General features: G+C 41.8%; 1 long non-coding RNA gene across 1 annotated transcript; it reads left to right on the top strand.

The window, feature by feature from the left end:
- Positions 1-5,831: 5,831 nt before the first annotated feature.
- On the top strand, positions 5,832-6,968 carry LOC142827600 (uncharacterized). The gene is made up of 2 exons (XR_012902288.1): positions 5,832-6,666; positions 6,767-6,968. It is a non-coding gene; the product is annotated as an uncharacterized LOC142827600 (long non-coding RNA).
- Positions 6,969-13,695: the final 6,727 nt, after the last annotated feature.

The following is a 13,695-nucleotide window of genomic DNA, read 5'->3' on the forward strand; positions in this document are numbered from 1 at the left end:
GGCACTCAGCTCTGTGTGGGAAGATTCAGCTTGAGGAATTGCCTGGCACTCTGGTGTCACAGCCTTTGCAGTGTAAGTTATATTGTCTTGCAATGTATAAATATATATCTTTACTGTGTAAGCTCATGAAATGTGTCCCCTTCCTCTCTGGCTCTCTTTTTTTTTTTTTTTGTACTCCCCAAATGCACAGCTTCCCCTTGCTCCAGGTATGAATTGCACAAACTGGATTTTAAAATAAACAAAAAACAAATGTATTAGCCACAAAGATAATACCCCACCTTAGTTCCTTTGTTTCTTTAGGCTTCCTTTTCCAGGATTCTTCCTTCTTGGATGGGGAGGGGGTGGATAAAAATCAAGATTAATTCACTCCCCAGCCTTAAATAATATTTGCATATTACAGGAATCCTTTATTTCCCAGTGTGACACAGCCGCACACACACTTAATGAAAAATACACTAGAAGTCTTAGATGGTGTCCAATATCCAGTGCCATGATCTCTGACACTGCAGTGTCAAAGCAGCAGGAAACTTCTCAAGAAGGAAGGAGATTAGAATCTTTCAAGACCTATTGTCCTTCCCAGTAACCCATCCAGGCTTATTGTCTACTCTCTGGTGGACATTCCCCATGTGTAAATCCACAGTTTTGATTGGTACATAGTATTTATAATTTTAGATACAGAAATGTTACATGTATACAAATAGGTTATGATTTGATTAATATGATTATCCTAAGTGATACCTTACATGACCCGTCTTATATAAAATTTATTAGTTATGCCATATTCATAAAAGCATATCTCTATGAAGAATATACGGTATAGAGTCACACTTATAAATTAAACGTGACTCCCCAAACTGCAGCTAGCGTCCATTGCATGTACAAAATAGTATGATGTTCCCAATAAAATATTTCTACAAAGAAATTTTTGCAAGACCAACGAGGTCATTCTAGTTATCTTTTCTTAACATTACACCTCACCCTTACTCAACTCCTGAAATTAAGTGTTGCCTATCTAGTTCTTTGTAATCATAATGATTATTACCACTTTATCCATTTTAAAGAGACTTCGCTGTAGACCCTTTGATTTGTCAGCATTTGCTGCTTTGATTTAAGTCAGAGGGCACCATAACTGAAAAATGGCTGCTGTTGGTTTACTAAATGTTCCAGGGAATTTGGCTTATTTTTTCAAATTGTTAGGTAAGTCTCTCAAGACTTAACATTCTATTCTTGAATAGATAGAATCAGCAAATTTCATCTCCTTTCTCAGGAGTGTGTGCTGATGGGAATCTATAGTTAAGTGTTGCACATATTCCATTAGTTAATGACTGCTGCCCATCCACAAGTTATAGAGATCACGCACCTGTACCATTTCCTTAGTGATCCTCATCTGTAGACATTTAATTATCCATTTGCATATCATTAGGGCTATATTAAGCTACTAAGTCAGTCTTTTTGCAGAAGCAAAGAGCTGTTGTTACAGCTATCTCTTATGACTCTTCTGTTAGCATAATAAGCACACATGACAAGGAATTTGTCTCTGCACTGTTCAGTTCTTCAAAATGTATTGTAAATGAGTGTATTTATGTCTAATAGAGTCATGGTGTATTTTCCCCTTTATTTCCTTTACATATGATACAATGATGTATGCAATAATTATGAATTGGATAAGAATATGAGACTTTGATTAATTTTCTTCAGGGTTTCCAGGAGAAATACTTGATTAAGATAGAGGGTAATTTATTGCATTGTTGAGATGATGTATGGAAGAAAAATTTGAGCTATCATATTTATTTCTTATAATGGAGCTATACATCTGCTTGCCTATTTGTGTCATTGGTGTGTGCAAATAAATTGAAAGGATTAATAGAAGATGGAGATGCTTTAGAGAATTTCTAGAAATTAAAATTGCTAATTGACACATGCACTGCTCTGTATGGAATAAATAATCAGACCTACATATTACATTATTAAAATAAATAAGAAACTACAAACAGTTGATAAAAAGGCAAAGTTTATATGAAACCAACATTTTAATGTGTCTGGGTGAAAGGGTTTTCCTTATCTAAAAGTATTTGAACGGTGACAGACTAGTCTGAGAGATTAGAGATGGGTGCTGGCAACTATAAAGTCACACAGATATTAAGCTGAACTGAATGGTTTTCTCCATATCAGTCTTTCTGAAAAAGTAGGGATTTTCCTGTATAATATACTATAAACCTTTACATTGTATGTAAACTAATAACAAAACAAAAACAAAAAAAAGAGGGAGGGAGCATGCTTATGATAGTCTATTGAATTACTACTAGGAATAAATGGGTGAAATCAGACAACTGGATAGTGTGACTGAATATGTAGAAATATTCTCTAACCATGATTGATCTCTGTTCGCCTATGAAGTGTTGATTCTGGATAAGTATGAAAGATCTATTGCTTGAATCTTTTTTAAAAACTATACTTGTCTTTGCAATGCAGATAATAGGACAAGCTGAACTAATAAGTCTTTTTTATTCTCAGATTTTGTGATACAGAGATCTAATCTTTATGGTTCATCACAAATCCAGTGAGTTTAAATGTAAAGTTAAAAGAACAAATAACACTTGGACAGCAAATCCACATTTTGCGTCTTAATTATGCTCTAATGAATCATTGTTGCTGATTTGATTTTTTTTCATTGGGCATGACCTGAAATTAGATGAGCAGCAGCACGTAAGCAGCAGTACCTCTGGGTTGCATCAGGTGCTTACTTGTTAGAAGCAAATACCTTTTGGGACAGAGTGATGGGCATGTATTATTATCTATCTATGTTGCATGCTTGCTTTTTTCTATGTTTAACAAATATTTTGAGGGGAAATAAGATTTAATTCTGCACATCAATAAAATAGTAAAATCAATAAAATTCATGGTAAATCCAATCTTTGAATACCATGTGCAGTTCTGGTTACCCCAATCTTAAAAAAGATATCTTAGAATTGGAAAAGGCACAGAAAAGCATAGCAAAAAGGAATAGGTGTATGGAACATCTTCCATATGAGGAGAAATTAAAAGAAATTATTAGGACTGGTCACTTAGGCTATCTAGACTGCAAGCCTCTTTTGAAAAAGAGTGGCTAGACTACAACCAGTACTTTCAAAAAAGCAAGCCACTTTTTCGAAAGAGAGCATCCAGGAAGTCTGGATGCTCTCTTTTGAAAAAGCACAGTTTGCATTACATAGTGCCTTTTTTCAAAAGAACACTTTTGAAAAAAGGCGTTATTCCTCATAAAACGAGGTTTTCCACAGTCAAAAAACCTGCCACATTCTTTCGATTTACTGTCAACAGAACGTGGCAGCAGTCTAGATGCAGGGGAAGTTTTTTCGAAAAAAGGCTACTTTTTTTGAAAAAATCCTGTAGTCTAGACACACCCTTAGAGATAATGGGAGGAGTGAATATTATAGACATGTAAAAATCATAAATCATGTCAAGGAAGTGAATAAGAAAGTGTTATTCACCCCTTCATAGAATAAGGGGGTTCCCCCAGTAAAACGAGTAGGCACCAGGTTTAAAACTAATCCGAGGAAGTGCATCGCTACATGTGGACTTCATTGCCAGGGGACGCTGTGAAGGCCAAAAGTATAAGTGGGTTCAAATAAAATTAAGTAAGGTCGTGAAGGATAGTCCATCAATGGCCACTAGTCAGGATGGTCAAGAATGTAACCCCATTGTAGGTGTCCCTAGACCTCTGATTGACAGAAGCTGGAACTAGAGAATTAGGGATGGATCACTTGATAATTCTCTTGTTCTTTCATTCCCTCTGAAACAAATGGAACTGGATGCTGACAGAAGACAGGATTCTGAGCTAGATGGATGGTCTGACTCAATATGGTTGCTATGTTCACTAATTTAGTGTAGCTAACCTAATTTGGGGGTCCATTTACAGTGAATAGTCTGATTATTTTTGTCTTACCTTATCCCATGTTATTCAGAAATTGCATTCATAAATGTCTTTGGGACATGTCCTCTGCAGCTGGGAGGGAATGTGCTTCCCAATGCACGTAGACACATGCCAGCTCTGCTTGAGCTAGCAGGTTAAAAAATAGCAGACACACCTCAACAGCATTTGTCTTTGCTTGGGCTATCCACCTGCCTATGTACTCTGGGGACCAGATGTGATTGAATTCAAGTACTTGAGTTTTTTCTGGCTGTCTCAAATATATTTTTTTGAATTTGCAAATTCTTATAAATTGCTTCTCACCAATATACACTGAGGTTTGTAGGTGGTTTTCAGAGGGAGAGAGAGAGGAGGAAGAGTAGTCATGTATAATTACTGATCTCAAGGGTCACAACCCTGGGACTTGATCATGGACAGAGCTGGGCACCCTTGTGAATTGGAGGGCACCCTCAACTGCTGTTGAAGTTGGTCGAAAGTAATAGTGCTCAGTTCACAGGAATGCCTAGCACATTGCACCATAGGGTGAAAAGGAGAGATCAGACTATTAGGTGGAGCCTGCCTATGGAATTAGTTACCACATTTTGCCGCCTTTGGCATGGAAGGGAGTTCTCCTCAAATGCCTGTACACCAGATGAATTTTTGGGCAGTGGGTATGTGGTCACTCCTACCTTGAGTGAAGCCAGCATGTATTTCCGAAATTCTGTGTGCACCTCCAAATCTTCCACTATATCTCTGCTTAGGTTTGTGAGCCCTAAGAATAAAAGGTACTGATAACTAGTAACATATGAGCTGAGGCAGGCTTAGGGGTGTTTCTAAGTGTAGTGGGAGTCTGCAGCCCTCATAGGAAGTTGACGTCTGACTAGTCTTGCATGTGCCTTGCTTCTTTCCATGTGTAAATTTTACACAGATCTCGTAAGTGCCCTTAGTGTGTATGCACACCTTTATTTCCATTGAAATCAGTGGATGTTATGAATATTCATCATCTCTCAAAATATTTTGTACAGATTTTGTGCAGATAATACTCTCTGCAAATTTTCTACAAATGGCATATCTAGAATTGTCAGAAAAAAAGGGATTCGTTTGCATATCTTTGTGGCTGCTTTCTGGAAGCATATGCTGTTTATTCTAGCTGTAACAATAATAAAATTGACACTTCTATACTTCTCTCCATCTTAGAATCTCCAAGTGTTTTACACAGAATTAATCTTAGCCTCATACCACTTCTGTGAAGTAGGCAACAATAATTTAGATCCATTTTACATATGGAGAAATTCACTTGATTAGCCTAAGATTACACAATACATCTGTGGAGAGCCAAGAATAGAAAACAAAATGTTTTACCCTCTCCCCCCATCCATACCTGTCCTTTAAATTCTTGACCAAACTGCCTCAGTGTTTAGTTTCCATGTTGTGACGGCGCGTTGGGGTTTCCCCGTCTCCTGCACCCCTGTAGTGGCACGAACAGACTCCACCAGCCAGTAGAATAGAGGGGCTGTGTCTATATTGGCACCCTTTTCCGGAAAAGGGATGCTAATGAGACAAGTCGGAATTGCAAATGCCGTGGGGGATTTAAATATCCCCCGCGGCATTTGCATGAACATGGCTGCCGCTTTTTTCCAGCTCGGGGCTTTGCCGGAGAAAAGCGCCAGTCTAGACGGGATCTTTTGGAAAATAAAGCCTTTTCCGGAAGATCCCTTATTCCTGAATTTAAGAGGAATAAGGGATCTTCCGGAAAAGGCTTTATTTTCTGAAAGATCCCATCTAGACTGGCGCTTTTCTCCGGCAAAGCCCCGAGCTGGAAAAAAGCGGCAGCCATGTTCATGCAAATGCCGTGGGGGATATTTAAATCCCCCGTGGCAATTGCAATTCCGACTTGTCTCATTAGCATCCCTTTTCCGGAAAAGGGTGCCAATCTAGACCCAGCCAGGGAGTTTATTGTTTCTCCAGGATACAGCCCAGCATCTGTCATCTGGTTACAGGAACTGCGGCTAAGAGGCCTCAGTGACCCCCTTTGAGATGGGGGGGTGGCTGGGCCCTACAATCCTAACCCACTCCCCAGCTCCTTCCCTAGGCTGTCTCCTCCATGCTCCCAGACAGAAACTAACTCTCTTCCAGCCCTGCCCCTCAGCCAGGGCGGCATTCCACCTTCCTTTGATTCTCTCCTTGGGGGGTAGCTGGTCAGACAGGTTTGGAGCCCCCTTTGCATAATGACTCACCCCTGCCCTGCTTGGTCGTGCTACAGACAGCAGAGGTCTCCCACAGCCCTAGCAAGTTACCCCCACTACGTCACACATGTCTATCTTGTTGATAATTGGAAACTAGAGTACTAGCATTTTAGTAGAGCCCCCCTCTATATGCCATCAATGTTTTTGTATCCTAGCTGAAGTCCAAATCTGCTCCATCCTTTAACCAGAGCTTCTACTCCTAGTCCTTTCCTCCAGAGCACTGTATACATTTAATATAATTTCTCCTCCCCTGCCCATTCTTATTTGCACCATTCAGTTTTTAACAAGCTCAAGCTTAGGTGTTTGGTTCCCATAGAGATAGTTTACTGTCATCCCACACAAACTGGAAGCTGAGTTGCTGTGGCAACATAGATTAGAACTTCATTTAGGGTCATTAGAATTGTCAAATAAATGCTGAACAATGGCTCATCTTGTCCTGTATCTTGCCTCTACGAAGAGACCAATGGTGGCTGCTTCAGAGGAAGGTATATTTGTACAGTGCAAGGAACTGTGGTATGTTAAAATTGCAGACAATTTTATTTTAAATATTAAAGCAGAAGGAATGTCTGTGAAACTTTCTCTTTCATCTATATTGAGTTTTCTTTTGTTGTAGGTCCCTATGTGAGGTCGTCTTCTGCTTACAGTGAGTGCTGACAGTCTACCAAGTGCTATACTAGAGACAGAAGGCATGGTCCCGCCTCTGGTGCATTTACTGCCTAACTAAACTTTAAAATGTACGGGAAGTCCAGAGATGAGTTCAGTCACATTGAATTAAAATAAAAAAAATTAAGTTCCTTGATGTGGGACACACCACACTGATCTGGGATGAGAAAGGATTAATATATTCCATTGATTACATCTAAGAGGAAGCAGCCTCACCCTCATAAATTTCATAGGCTGCTAAACTTGAAAGGGAGGCTCTCCAATAATAATCTTTTAGGAACTGGAAACAAAAGGAAAGGTACAGTTAGAACAAGGGAATTATAGAAACAGTTTCCATGTGGAAGCAGAAAAAACTTCAAAGTAGGAATAAGAGATCCTCCGGAATAGGGCTTTATTCCGGAGGATCGCGCCAGTCTGGACGCTCTTTTCCGGCTTTTCCCCAAGCTGGAAAAAAAGTGGCGGCCATGTTTATTTAAATCCCGCGGGGGATATTTAAATCCCCCGCGGATTTCCCTATTCCAAAGTTCGGAATTAGCATACCTCTTCCGAAGAAGGGGCCAGTCTAGACGTAGCCTTAGTGAATTTTAAGGTATTCATTTGGACCTCTAAAGACCTAAAAGGCGTGGGTCTGGCTATTTTAGAAGTAGAGTTGAGTGAAAAGGAAGGCATGATAGGGAAGTCTGAGTTTAGGCAAGATTGGAAGATATTGGAAAGTGTAATCCTTCTGCCGGCTGGAGCCAGTAGCAGTCAGGGCCAGATTCAATATCTAGTGGTACCTCGCCATCTATCCAACGCAGAACTGGCTTGAGCCCCCACCCGGTAATCTGGGAAATTCACACATCACCGTGGGTGCTCAGAAGCAATGCTTCCCCATTCACAAGCACAGAGACTGAGTGTAGAGACTGCTGCCATCCACTTCTTGGCTGTGACGTCTCCCCTTCAGTTGCAAATGATTTAAGCTCCCAGTGATTTCAACTCTCACCAAGCAGGGTAGAAGAAACACAACACTTATAATAAAAGAGCACCTAATGATTCCTATTTAGTTCTGTTTTTTGAACGGGTGGGGAAGAGGGCAGTTCAAACCAGTCCAAGCAGGGGAAGCTATATAGCTTATAGACCAGAATAACCTTCCTTCCTCACTCCTCAGAGAACTCTGAAAGTCGGGCCCCTGCATTTGCAAGATTCCTTCTACTAACTCTGAGGGGTAGTCTATACTCAGAGGTGGTTTTACAATGAAACATACAGTGCCCTGGCACAGGGCTCCCCCAATAACATGGGTACCCCAAGGCTGGGCAGCCAAGCACTAGGTCCAGCACCCCCACTCTCTGCACAGGATGCCAGTCCCTCTTCAAAGAGGCCAGGAGAGCAGGGAGGTTACTGGTAATCTGCAGGCTGCAGCCTCAGGAGAGCTGGGAGGAGGTGGCACGTAGCACAAACATGGGCTGGAAAACTTCAGAGGAGCATGGGGCAGGGAAAGCGGCTGGCCATTGCTGCCCACTGCAGGGGAGGAGGGCGGCCAGGGGATGGTGAGCCCACAAGCTGCACAGCCAGCAGGAACGAGCCGCATTTTGAAGCGGAAAAGGGCCACTTCTCTCTGGCAGTTGGCTACGTGGCTGTGCTAGCCCCTCCTCCTGAGTCCTCCAGCCTCTGTAATGTTGCACTGCACCTAGTGACCAGCTGCACCTACGGGTGAGGAGGAGAGTAGCTGGGAGATGGGGAGTCTGGGGTGGGAGCGGTGCTCAGGTGGCCGATGGAACTGTGCCTCTCCCCGCCTTCAGGTGGAGCATGTGGATCTCTGCCCACTTCTGTGGGCCAGCCAGTGCAGGGTCACTGGGGTGGCTGAAGCTGTCCTCCACAGCCATGGAGATCTTCATATCTCCTCTGTCAGTCTTCGCCTCCAGCCCTACCATGGCAGGTCTGCTCCTGCACTAGGCCCCCAGCTGTTCCCCTTCCATCCAAGTCCCCTCCTTTCTGGGGGCCCAGACCTGCCCCCCCCAACCTTACCCGGAGGCTGAGCTATTCCGCCAGCAGACCTTCCTGAACCCTTAGTTCCTGTGTCTGTGGCCTGCATCCAGGTCTAGACCTGTGCTTAGGAGAGACGGGCTGGCTTTCAGCAGCCCACTTTTTGTTTCTGTGCCTCTGGGCTACGTCTAGACTGGAATGATTTTCCGGAAATGCTTTTAACGGAAAAGTTTTCCGTTAAAAGCATTTTCAGAAAAGAGCGTCTAGATTGGCACGGATGCTTTTCCGCAAAAGCACTTTTTGCAGAAAAGCGTCCGTGGCCAATCTAGACACACTTTTCCGCAAAAAAGCCCTGATCACCATTTTCGCGATCAGGGCTTTTTTGCGCAAAACAAATCTCAGCTGTCTACACTGGCCCTTTTGCACAAAAGTTTTGCGCAAAAGGGACTTTTGCCTGAACGGGAGCAGCATAGTATTTCCGCAAGAACACTGACAATCTTACATGAGATAGTCAGTGCTTTTGCGGAAATTCAAGAGGCCTGTGTAGACAGCTGGCGAGTTTTTCTGGAAAAGCGGCTGATTTTCCGGAAAAACTGGCCAGTCTAGACACAGCCCTTATGTTAAACCTAATTGAGGAAATGGGTGGTCTAGGCTACGGCCTACCCAGACCCATCCGTAGTTACACCCCTGCTCTTTTAGACATTTTTAATCTGCCTAAAAATCTAGGTCACTTTTTTAGCAATAATGAAGTGATACTATGAATCTGGCAGTCAAAATACAAAAAAAAAAATGAAGGTGAGGCAAAACAAAGCTAAGAAAAAAGACAGTTTGTCATCTTAAGTCTTGAAATACTGAATAGAGGACATTCATCAAAAAGTGTGGGTGAGGAAACATCTCAATGATCTGATCACTTGCTGAGTTGCAGGGTTGCAATGACGACTGCAAAAGTTGAACAAGTGGACTCTGAAGTGGCAATGGATCTACACAGGACTGGTAATTTTGTTGAAGTAAGGGAAGAAACCTACCCTTTGGATTATTCTGACAAAGTGGGTGTTTGTCCACGAAATCTTATGCCCAAATAAATCTGTTAGGGCTCGTCTACACTGGCCCCTTTTCCGGAAGGGGCATGTAAATTTCATGAGTCGTAGTAGGGAAATGCGCGGGGGATTTAAATATCCCCCGCGGCATTTAAATAAAAATGTCCGCCGCTTTTTTCCGGCTTTTAAAAAAGCCGGAAAAGAGCGTCTACACTGGCCCCGATCCTCCGGAAAAAGCGCCCTTCAAATACTTTGAAGTAGGAATAAGAGCCTCCGGAAAAGGGCGCTTTTTCCAGAGGATCGGGGCCAGTGTAGACGCTCTTTTCCGGCTTTTTTAAAAGCCGGAAAAAAGCGGCGGACATTTTTATTTAAATGCCGCGGGGGATATTTAAATCCCCCGCGCATTTCCCTACTACGACTCATGAAATTTACATGCCCCTTCCGGAAAAGGGGCCAGTGTAGACGTAGCCTTAGTCTTTAAGGTGCCATGGGACTTCTCATTTAAAAAAAATAAAATGTTGTATTTGCTAATGTACTTGCATGGTTCTGAGGGATTTTAACTGTCATCTCTCTTCCTGGGAGTGTTAACTTAAAAGGTTAGATCCTTAACTTGTATACATTCATGTAGCGCTATTGAATTCAGAGGAGGGAGTTATGCCAATTTGCACCAGCCAATGAGCTGGGCTAATTCATTTTATCCTTTATCTTCGCTCGGGCTACTTGTTTCATAAAAAGCTACAGAAAGCACATTGGCATGAGTCTTTTGTTGACTGCATTCTGTAACCTATGCAGTGGGGCGGTAAATCAATCTGCTTATTGATTCTTTGCAACAGAGTTCCTCTCTGTGACTTAAACCATTTACAGAGACCATGAATTTCTGTCCTTGTAAAAGTCTACAGATGGGTGTTCTGTAGGAACCTTTCCAAATACTAAGAGTGAAAATTATAATAGGATTCACTTTCCTCCTCCTCTTAGGAATCTAGTACCAGTCTTTGCCATAAGACAATTATGCTCACATACAATTAATAATTTCAAATTCCTTTTTATTAATAACCTGCAGAGGTAAACCATTCTAGCACTGGAATTACAGTGCACCCTGACCGGACTACCATTGCTAACTAGACTTTTGTTATTTTTTAAAATATAGAATCTAACACCAGACCTAAACCCACAAAATAATACAGGAATTAATTTGAGACTCTTGACTCAAAATTGTTTGCTTTCATGTAGCCTCACCCTTATTATATTGACATTAAGTAAAACATTGAGTTGTACTACATAACCAGTTGTTTCAGCATCCACATTATTTATCAAAGTCAAAATGTGAATTAAGAAAGATAAAAACACTTAATACTGTAGCTGTTAAGCTCACACACACGCTCTGTTTCAATGACATAGTATGCCTCCTGAAGATATTATACCTTCCATTTGAAATTGTTCCTTTATGGTTTTTTTATGAATCTGAATCCCATTGACTCCAATAAAATTATAGGAAACTGAATAGAGATTGAACCCACAGGTCACTCTGGGTTACCACTGCAGCTTTACCTTCTCCCTACAGGGCAGCACTAGACCTGAGCGGTGCTCAACAGCTGCCAGTTTCATACCTCTAACAGAACTTTCTGCTGGAAGCTGACAGCTACTAAATAAGGAGATGTGCGCATAGGCAGGAATGTCTGTCCTTAACGAAGCCTTCTGCACCATCTTCAAAATAACTATTGAGGGTTAACAACTTCCTGCACGCCCTTCAGAGTACAAAAGAAGTAGTTGCTATTTCAGCAGTCACCCAAGGCTCTATACTGCCAGTTTGTCTGAAAGAAAGTAGAAAGAACCGTTATAATTACAGCAATAAAACCAGATCTAAACTATACACTTACACTATCTCTCAGTGGTCTGAAAAATTCAGAGTCCTGAGAAATGCAGTTATACTGAACACACACACACACACACTTACTTACTTACTCTCTCTCTCTCTCTCTACTATGCTGATGGGAGAGCTTCTCCTGTTGGCGTAGCCTTGGCCTCTTGTGTAGGTGGATTAACAACACTAATGTGGGATCTCCCATTGATGTAGTAGCATCTTCAGTAAAGCACTCCAGTGGCTCAGCTGCACTGCTGCAGCTTTTAAAGTGTAGAAGTGTAGACCTACCCTAAGTGGTTTTGGCATAATGCTCACTGGCTCCTCCTCCTAGTCTCTCTGGGGATTAACTAAAGGATGACACTCTCCTGTCTCTAGTTTGCACCCTATCACTGTCTCTCTGCTTTTGCTGGCAGGCTCTCCAGGAACTGTTGCATCTTCTTCATGACTCATCTTTCTGGCTATATCACCATCTCTTTTCTTCTCTTTCTGGGGCTCAATATCCCACAGTCCATTTATCTAGCCCTGGCATGTCTAAAGTCCAGCCCGTGGGCCAATTGCGGCCCGTGTTCCGGTTTAATACGGCCCCACAGGTAATTTGGCAATATCTATCTTTTATGGCCCCCAATGAATCCATATGTATTGAAATGAATACATTGTAAAATCTCAGTTAATGTCAGTTGGTCTAAATCAGTTATAAATATATTTGGACACAACATGTATACTTGGTGTTATGTTCCTGTTCATATCTTTTGAACTTAAAAGTTGACAGACAACCTTTATTACCAATAATATGTAATGTACTTTACAATGTTCCTGACATATTTCAGCTTCCTGGATTTTTTTTTCATCTGGCCTTCAGATATGAAAGGCAGAGTGATTTAACACCTGTTTAGATTTGTCATCCATGTGACGAAATGAAAAGTATGCCGTTTGCAATAAACTTTGCATAAAATAGTTAATTTGCATTTAATTTTAATGGTTCAAAATGTCAGGCAAAATGGTCGGCCCTCACGCATGTTCACTTCATCAAATCTGGCCCTCTTTGAAAAAAGTTTGGACACCCCTGATCTAGCCACTTCCCTCAGATGCCCTCCCATACACTGTTTGCACCCTGTCACTCTGACTTCAGGGCCTGTGGTACTCAGCCTCTATAACCAGTAAATTGCTTTCGCTTGTTCCCTTTGTCCCTGTCAGCAACTGCTCTGTCCATGGTGCTAGTGTCTTTTACCTGCTAGAAATCCCACCCTGCAGCTCTTTTTACATGAACCCTGCTGAGACCAAATTGGTTGCTCCCTGCAATGGCTCTCATGTTGTGGCCTGCATAGCCGTTCTAGGCCACTCAGAGGACTAGTTTCCACCTCCCTGATGGTTTTAACCCTTTCTGGGCTGGTGTGGGGATAGACACCCCATCACAGCTGTACACCATGAAATCAGAAAGGGTATGTCTACACTACCACCCTAGTTCGAACTAGGGTGGTAATGTAGGCAACCGGAATTGCAAATGAAGCCCGGGATTTGAATTTCCCAGGCTTCATTTGCATAAAGCCGGGCGCCGCCATTTTTAAATGTCCGCTAGTGCGGACTCCGTGCCACACGGCTACACGCGGCACGGACTAGGTAGTTCGGACTAGGTTTCCTAGTCCGAACTACTGTTACTCCTCGTGAAACAGCACATTTTATGTTACTGTTGACAAATATTAGAGATTCAGTTTTCACTGGCAGCTTAATATGAACGTGAGTAATGCATGGTATTTTGTTGAAAATAAATGTTTTATTTTTTATCCCAGTGACAACTGTAATATAAAATACACTAATTATTGATCATATATTACATACCTTGTGTTTGAAAGATTGCAGATTTTTATATTTCTACTGAAATTGTAATATGTAGGAAATTGCCCAGCGGACAATGAAAATCTAGTGTTGTTCTAACATCTATTAGCTACTTGCAGGTCATGTACTGACTCAGTTATATTCATGGATTTTCTATTAAAAAGTATCCCGATATGATGTGCACAT

Source organism: Pelodiscus sinensis, chromosome 3 (assembly GCF_049634645.1).
Source record: "Pelodiscus sinensis isolate JC-2024 chromosome 3, ASM4963464v1, whole genome shotgun sequence".
In the NCBI taxonomy this organism is placed as follows: domain Eukaryota; kingdom Metazoa; phylum Chordata; order Testudines; family Trionychidae; genus Pelodiscus; species Pelodiscus sinensis.